Here is a 10271-nt window from a genome sequence, read left to right as displayed (position 1 = left end):
TGCACTTCGTTGCCCGTAAAAAATCACAACTCTTAAAAAAAATATGATTGTTCAACTCCTTTTGGGTGTAACTTGCTACAGTGAGCATAGGCGCCAGCAGGGGGGTGCCAAGGGGGCCATTGCACCCCATGGGAATTTTTAACTGCATGTACGTTTATATATTATTAGCGATTACAGTTCCCGGTAAAACTTGCATTCACCTTCACCATAAATAAATCTCAAGGTCAATCATTGAAATGTACGGGACTTCTACTTGATCCTATGTGCTTCTCTCATGGACAATTATATGTGGCATGTTCAAGAGGCGGTGACCCGAAAAATCTCTACATTTATTGTCCGAATGGAAAAACAAAGAACATCGTATATCCTCAAGCATTAAAATGATACAGATTATTATATAATTTTTACAAATAAAAAAAAAAAGATATCGTTCTTATCGATCATGCCATCTTTTCATTTTTGTATTTGTATTTTGCTCGTATTGGCTTATAAACGGACAGTTTCCCATAGAAACATAAATAATTATAAAATATACATTAAAATATTTACATGCAGTCGTCTCGACCTGGTGACCGAGAAAGACATCGAGTGGGTTTTTCATGTCGGGTTCTGACCTTCCTCAGATGTAGCTGAATATCTATGTTGAATTTCAAGTCAATCGGTCGGGTAGTTTTCGAGATCATAAGGATAATAGAAACCGCCACTTACTTTTATATATATAGATATAGACTGATAAATAGGTACATACTATATTATATGATATTGCTATATAACTATGTAATTATTTGTTTATTTATAAACGGATAGGTATACTCTTTGGTAATAAAAATTATAAGTAGAGTGAGTTGAATCCCAATTCGAGAAATATTATACTGATATTAAAAATTAATTTATTATAAATGAGTTAATATTTTTAAAATTAATCGTATTCTTATTTATGAATCCTAACATCTTAAATGATTTTTTAACTTCAGTAATATGTAATATACTACAGTTATCCATTTTATAATAAAAGGCATAACTAATAAGTAATAAAATTATCTAGACGAAAAAAAGTAATAACACCGCAATTATATATATTAAGTGGTAATTTCGACGACTATATAATAGTAACAAATTTGTTTAGATTTTACTGTAAAATTAAAGTATCGTTTAATAGTCAATCATATTATATAGCATTATAGCCCACACCAAAAATTATTTCTATATACATCACTGGAATTAATTGAATTCTTATAAAATTTAAAGTAAAGCGTCCGGTGGAATTTTTTTCAAATTTTTTTTACAATTCTAAAAAAAATTGAAAATTAAATTTTATACTTTAATTGCCACCTCAATTATAAGACTTTTCCACTAATCTACTACCCACTACCTATTAAGGGGGGGTCAATAGGGTGTATTATATTAAAAAAAATGACTTTACGAAAATTTAAATATAAAAATATAATCTAGGGCATCTCATCGGATATTTGTTATATTTAAATTTTAAAGTGAATTGTGAGTATTTTAAAATTGTAAATTGTTTATAAATCTTTTAATACTCATAACTCAATTCAAAATTAAAATATAACAAAAAGCCGACGAGATACCCTAGATCATATTCCTACCTTTAAATTTTATAAGAGGTCAATTCAAAAAGTGAATTTTCTAAGTGTACTTGTATTAGCCAAACATTGTTTTTAAATATTTCTGCTAATAATACACCGACATTCGAAAAATATAGACTTCATGCATTTGATGTCTCAAAAGGATTTTGTAGAATAGTGTTAAGTTCAGCGAAAAAATAATCGATAGCTTCGTTTACCTACATTTGTTAAACTATATAAGTTAGTCCAGTTTTTTTACTTTCAATAATCACGGGCCATATTATAGTTTACAGTTTTGGAAATTTGTGGAACATTTATTTTCTTAAAAGTGTTAGACAAAGGTATTTCAGCTATTACAGAGTAATGATCAGTAATTTGTGTCTGAATCACACCAGCTACAACGTTATCTAATGTTAACTCCGGGGCTCTGATAAAGATATTATGATCTATTCAAGGATAATTATCAATTAAAGGCGTCCTAGTAAATGTTTATAAAAGATATACATCCATAGTGGGCCAGAAAAATATCGTTAAATAATCGTTAAATAATCGTTATTTACAATACTGCCCCCCCCCCCTTAACAATGCCTATAGCCCTATAGGTTTTATTTTTGCTACGGAAAACTGTCAAAGCCCAAATGTAACAGTTCAATTAATAAGAGTGTCGTGTATCCCCTAAAATCAGATGTATTTTAGGCTCTGCTTTAAATGCTCATAAAAAAAAATTGTTCCTATGAATTTTTAATAGTTTTTAACTGCTATTGTAACAATATATCAGGAGCCTTGCATTACATTTTCACGTTTTTTTTACCCAACAAATAAAATTTTATTAGTATTTATAGAAAAAAAAACTAAAAAATTGAAAAATGAAAATGTCTGTAAACAACTCAAATAAAATCAAATAATTTTCAAAATTTTATTGTGTAGAGAAAATGTTAATATAAACATTCAGTAAAGTTTTCAAATGTCTATAGTCATTCGTTTTTTAATTACAACAAAATATGAAAATCGTTAAATGATGAATCGAATGAATATCAAATGTTGTAAAAATATGAATTTCAAACGCTTATAATAATTTAATTTGACTTTCTTGTAGACATATTTTTTTTGATATAGGATACAAACATATGAGGAACCGTGTGTTACAATTTCGAATCTTAGGTTTAAAAAGAAAATTTTTCATGAATTTCTAACTAAAAATAATTTGCAAATTTGAAACTGAAAATGTCCGTAAACAACTCAAAAGAAGTCAAAATATTTGGAAAATTTTATGGTATAGAAAATGCTAATATAAATATTCAGTCAAATTTTTATGTACCTACGGTCATTTATTTTAGAGTTGCAACAAAAACCAAAACCGATTTTCTCAAAAACAGATTTTTTGTAAAAATTCTCGTTTTTCCTTAAAGCTTCTTTTGTTTTTAACGTCCCTATTGAAAATTACTAGTAAATTTCTACTTTTGAGTAGAATTACCAACTGGATTCACTTTCCTATCAGAAAAGATACTGTTGAAGAAAACCCGAGCACTTTTACTGTCCTAAAAGGTGATGTCAGACAAAAAAAAATAAAAAATAAATTAAAATAGAAAAAAAAAACACACTTCATTGTAAAATCAATACATTCATCTTTCCACTCAGAATCTAAAATAAATTTTAAACTTAACATAAAAATAATGAATTACAAATTATATTGGTTATACATTTAATACACTATTTATTTCAAAACCTTAAACAATTTAGCACAAAATTAAATTAATTTTTTTTTAATGAATTTATCAATTACTTTTCCAGCACTATAATTGCCAATGGGAATGCATATGAAATGTATATCCATTGTCAACAATATTTTGTTAGGTATTTTCGTTAATTTTCGTAATGCAGCGAAACCGTGAAACCTAAACTAACCTAACCATAGCCCATGAATATACTGCATTGTATATCTTAGTCTATGACCTACATTTTATGAAATTTTTGGAGCTCTGTTACACACAAACAATCGAATAAACTATGCCTGGTGAAAAGTTTGTTCATTTGCACGCGTCATTATAGGGTGAAGCTCCTCAAGTTGTCATATATAAACGCGTTGGAGTTTTTAGGCGAAAATCCTCGGTCCTATGCTAATTTATTTAACTACGATCAAGTTAGATATTAGCACTAAAATAGCTGCGTGGGAAACAATTGCTCCGAAGAACGACCAATCAATGACCATAACGAGCCAAAACTCTAAACTTATGGTAAAAACGAATTACCTAGAGGCCAATCATCTAAGGAAAGCCATGTAGAAAATTGCGATACTAATTTATTGCAAAATAGTAAGAATTATATTAAATGTAATTTATATTTATTTATAATTTGCAATGAGTAATGTTATAACAGCCAAATATTATAAATAATAACATACGTGGAAAAAAAACTAATTAATAATTTAAAACTAAAAATTAAACATCAATAAAATAAATTAATAAATAATTTAAAAGTGACAATAATTTATTGCATTTGGAACCTCCGGGCTACGAGTAATATTAAAGTATGTGGCCAACCGGATTTTATAATATTATTTATTATTAAATTACAAATTTCAATATTCAAGATTAACTAGAGCCAACACTAAACTTCGCTTGCTTCAATTTCCTTGGTAACTTGTATATAATATTCTGTTTCTTCTTGATTTTTTACGGAATATTTTGATTTGCACAGTTCAAGTATAGTAAACATCTCCATCTCTGCAAACAATAAAACCCATATTACATATTCGACTTTTTTTTTTCTTATTTATAAAAAAGTTAAAATATAGTAAAGACATTTATGTGAACTGGTTGTATCCATAAATTAATTAAATAAATCGTATGATGAATATTGGTATATACATAAATTAAAAAAAAAAAACACTACTAAATAAATAAACTAAAATGTAAATTAAAAAACAACTTACAAAATTACGATAGCACACAAAAAAATGGAATTAATGACAAGAATCACTCTCGTCAAATCAAATCGTGCTATTCAGACGGATTCAGAATAATTTATTTTACTCTATATTAAGTAGTTACAGTGCAGCCCACAATTCTTTTTTTGACAATTCTAACATGATTGTAATTAAATAATAATAACGATAGTAGTGATACCTATATCTTATCAAGGTTGGTAAACATTAATGTTTAGTATTGAGTGTAAGGTTAACAATATAATTTGATTTATACTTTATAATAAGCTTCATAATAATTAACTAAGTAATAAGAATATATAAGATCGTGTGGGCGACCGCGTTTGTGACGTCTTTGAGGGGGTGGAGGTATGTGTAAATTGAAGTGTAATGAGCATGTTTATTTATGAAGTGAACTATAGAAATTTGCTGCAAGGGTTCTTATGTGATTTTGAAATTTTAAAATGTTGAGGTTTCTGTGTAGATTATCGTTTCGTATGAACCATGTGCGTTCGTTGTAATTGTTATTTTACTATGGAAAATTTAAATTTTTTTTGTGTCATTAAGCAGTTACCCCAGATAGTACAGTGCATAGTAAACATAGTTGTCAAGCCGTAGGTATCGTATGCATAATGATAATAATATATTGTAACTACATAATAATATTACCAGGGCTAAGTCTGTATAGGGTTATACATAATTTCTTAAGATCTCCAGGATCATAGTTAAGTACAATATTATAATATAATCGTATTAAATTACGATTGTTTTATGTTAAATAATATTTTTTTTTTTAATTTAAAGAGCATTATAAAGAAAATATAATAGATTCCGAGTGGTGTGGTGTAGGTACTTGTGTGTGTGTGTTATATGTGTGTGTGTGTGTGTGTGCGTGTGTGTATAAACAATAAGTATATTCGAAATAATTTTTCGATTCTTAATTTCAGTATTTGTTTCTGGGAGAAAGTGAATTTAGTTGGTATTTGAGTGAACAAAATGAGAATTCTTACGCAAAACACGTTTTCAACGACATCGATTTTGTTTTAATTCAAAACAAAAGTAACCTTAGATACATGATATATTTAACCGAATGTTTATATTAAAATTTTTTATACACTATAAAATAAAATATTTTTGTAATTTTGACTCTTTTTGAGCTATTTATAAGCATAAAAAATGTTCAATTTGTATCAGTTATCTTAGTTAAACTATCTTCGATTAATTTTTTTTTACTAGATTGAGTAACTTGGAAATTTAATACAAAGTTTTTCATAAGTTTTTGTTGGATGAAAATGTTGAGCATATATCCAAAATAGTTATTTTATGAGCGTCTACAGTTAGAATTTTTAAAAAATTCATCTGCAAATTATTTTGTGACAAAATTTATAAAAATGTTATTTTGTATTTAATAATTTAGAAAATTGTCAGTTTTTATAGCTAAAGATTTACGGTTCATAACAAGATTTCCCATAAGTTATCAAAATTCATAAGTAATCAAAATATCTAAAAATATATAAACACTCTAGCCGCATCGTAGAATTAATTCAAAATAGTAAATAAATTATCCTATGTTTTATCTGCAACAAATCGTTATGAAATAACTCCCATTGGACTTTTTTATTTAAAACGTTTATTTGTGTTTCCTGAAAACCAGGGCTTCAAAACGTTTTTATAACGTTATGAGTATAACGTTAAACATATCGAAAAAACGATTGAATTCGATAACGGATAATATATCGGTAAACGATAAAGTATTGAAACGAATAACAGTTAACGTACCAGTAAACGATAAACGATTGAAACGGTTAACGGATAACATATCGCTAAACGATAAACGATTGAAAACTGATAACGGATAACTAAACAGAAACGATAAACAATTGAAACATATAATTGCCCGAAAAAAAAAAATATATTTATAAAATTATAACTATCAGTAAAATATATATTATGGTTATTTTTGTAATATTATATTTTTCAATCACTCTGTTTTGTGTGGGAAACAAGCTATATCGATCAGATAACGCTAAACGCTTCATAACGTTTACATTTTTAAAACGTTTAAACGCATAAATTGAATAACGTTTAAATTCTATATAACGTTAAACAGTCATTCGACCACAACGTTTAATATCCATACGACGGTAAACGGTATTATTATTTTTGATTTAACCCCTGCTGAAAACTAGACTTTTTTACATATGAGGTTTGATAGCGACGATAATTTATACTGATTAAGTAGGTACTAGGTATAAATGTATTGTTGAAGTATTAGATACAGAGGCGTACACATGGTAGGTTTTGTGACTTCAATTCCCCCCTCTCTATCTTGGTATTTTTTTTATTATAAGTATGACGCTAGCCATGTAAAAAATTAAAAAAATCCAGAAATAATTTTATATAGATATATGTAAATAATTTATTATAACCCAGCTCCTATTTAAAATATCTGTGCAGTGTGTACGCCACTGATTAGCTGGAATTATAGGTAACTTGTACAATTTATTGTTAAAGTAATAAAAAGTAAATGCGAGTCTTTACTTTTGGTAAAGTATGCTAAATACATTTAATAAAGTAATTATAAATTAGTTCATATTTACACATTTGGGTTGATGGTATATTTCGTGACAAAATTGTGGCGTTTTATTTTTAAACATATTTTATTTGGTTTTAACAAAATTTAATATTAATAGTCAAGTATAAGCTATAATTCTACGAATATTATTAGTATATTATTTGTCATAAATAAATAATCTATTTAAAAATATATATAAATAGGTACAGACATTTGTACAGTCACATCATTATTTCGATAAAAATAATGGTGAAAAAAAAATGTTCAACTATTTTCAAGAATTAAACGATAGCTGGTATTCTTTAAACTATAAAGACATTGTGAAAATAACAAACTAAAAATTTAACTACAGACAATAAAAAAAACCCAAATTTCCCATTAATAACATTAACGCAATGAAACATTGGAAGAAATAAAATATTACAGGACTAAACATATTATATATAAATAATTCTTCATACGTCCGGAGCTTTCATTCAGCGCATAAACTGTATAAGTATACAATATTACAATTGATAAAAATAATAATAATACTAATCAACAAACATGCTCGATTAACCAATAGCAAACAATATATTATAATACACTATTATTTTTTTAATAATAATATTATTATTTTTTATATATATAACTAATAGCAACCATTTATAAACAAATATTTCTACCGTAAATAATAATATTTTTATTTTATTTTTTTCTGGACAACCCTCATCACTTAGGGGTATGAAAAATAGATTTTGGCCGATTCTCATACCTACTGAATATGCATAAAAAATTTCATAAAAATCGGTTAAGCCGTTTCGGAGGAGTATCGAGACTAACATTGTGACACGAAAATTTAAATATATTAGAAATTTACCTATATCAATATGTAATGTTCAACTCGGTAATAAATGTGCACTTTTATCTTTTATTAAAAATGTTGTATTTTTACTTCAGTATAAATTATGAGTGTATAATCGTTTTGTAATTTATTATTTGAATCACTTCCTCAATTTTACCCAAATTATATTTATTTTTTTACTATAAGTGTTTTGTTTGACTCTGACGTTATACTTGTTACAATTTAAATAAAAAATAAATAGTAATTTTAAAAAGTATTTTAAAACTTTATTTAAACTTAAAAATTAATTAATTTAAGAAAAGTATAAAAATAAATAAATTTTCAAAATTTTCAATGAAAAAAAAATTTTTAATTTAAATTTTCAAGCTTACATCTCTATGTGTTGGACGTAGGTATTATGTATGCGTATATAAGTATGTATATTAATTTCTGAATCATAAAACAATTACAACAAAAACACTTCGTAAACTATGTGTAAAAATGATTAAGTAAAAAAATAAAAGATCTTTAACCACTATAAAGATGTGATATCATGAATAAATGCTAAGTATTGTAATAGATGAATATTATGTTATGAATTTGAATAAACTTAAAAAAGAATGTACCAAGTAAGTTCATACTTGAGGGTAAAGCTCAAACGCAACTAAAACACATTACGCAATACTAAAAAAACATTAGGCAATTAACATTCCATAACCGTTACACAATAATCTTTCTGATACGTCCATACATCAAAAAGATGCCCATATATGAACAAAAATAAATAATAAGATAAGAAAACATTACGCAACACCATCACTCTATTACGCAACCAAAATTCCTCCGTACCAGAAGCTGCCTACAATATTCACACCAACGCATGCGCACAAATACAAAATTAATCTAAATGCCAAAATCTTGCCAAAAATCCATACCAGAAAAATTACAATAGCACACATAAATACAGAACAAATCGAAACACATACTTCGTGCAATATTCACAAAAAACGGAAACATACGAAATACAGCGTGAATGCACGCGCATACACAATATGTCACTCTTACTCAAATTAACGAAATATCATTCCTAAAATGTTTTACAAAGGTAAAATTGCACCCAAACACATAACCTAACTAAACACCCAAGTAACAGAATACCACAGCTAAAAAAATTACACAAAGGGAGAACAAAAAACTACAATACAATATCACGACGTAAATTCAGACGACACCTCATCAAAATTCACTACAACATTTACACTATACAAACTCAATACTAAAGGTGACAACACAAAAAATCTCATCCATCGCCATACTAAATAATTACAACTTACAGAAACAAATCATTTGTGCAAAACACAATTTAAACAAACATACATGCGCAGTATACGACAATTCGATCAAATAACCAGATGTCACTGCCAAAATCATGCGCGAAAACAACAATGAGAAAGATCATAGCATACGAAACACCCCTTTTCGTAACAACATTGCCAATGACCAACGACAATGTGCAAAAATGACATAAACATATACACATGTGCGCCGCACAATATTCAGTCAAATAACCAGATGTCACCGCCAAAGAACAATGAGACAGTGCATAATGTACAAAACACCTCTCCCGAACCAATATCGCCAAAAAAACCAACCACATTTTGCAAAATGACATGAAACATACACACATGCGCACAAAACAACATTTAGTCAAACAACTAGAAATCACTGCAAAAACTATGCGCAAAAAGAATAATAAGATAGCACTTAACATAGGGAACACTTATATCATATTGAATTTGCCAAAAACTTAACGACAACGCGCGAAAACACAGCATCAATACACGCACATGCGCAATCCATATAACAAATACGAATAATCTGTTCTGCGGTTGCGTAACAACAATAGAGTAGGGATAAGACAATCGCTTCCTTATATAAACGCCACACACGAGCAACACGAACAGTCTCACAGCATACTCCGTGCATGTAGCAGCCACCAACGTCACGTCAGCATCATCGATCACGACTCATGTGCCGCCATATTTCTTTTTACGTTTTTCCTCTCTTAAACCAGTTTTACAAAGTAAAAAGATTAACTGTTGCGTTTGTGTCGAACATCAGGTATGAATTTATTTAATACATCCTTTTATCCATCAACCACAAAATACGATATTGTTATTTACTATACCACCTGAACAATCCTCACATGTCGTCAAATTATTAAGGTACATCCTATACACGAACTTCCAATTACAATATTCCCAATAATCAGTTCCAAACATTAAATAAAATGAACTATGATAAACTAATAAAATAAAAGAAAGAAATATAGGACTTCACCAAATGAAATTAAACCATATCTTA

Source organism: Acyrthosiphon pisum, chromosome A2, assembly GCF_005508785.2.
Source record: "Acyrthosiphon pisum isolate AL4f chromosome A2, pea_aphid_22Mar2018_4r6ur, whole genome shotgun sequence".
Lineage (NCBI taxonomy): Eukaryota > Metazoa > Arthropoda > Insecta > Hemiptera > Aphididae > Acyrthosiphon > Acyrthosiphon pisum.
This window is presented reverse-complemented; position numbering follows the sequence as displayed.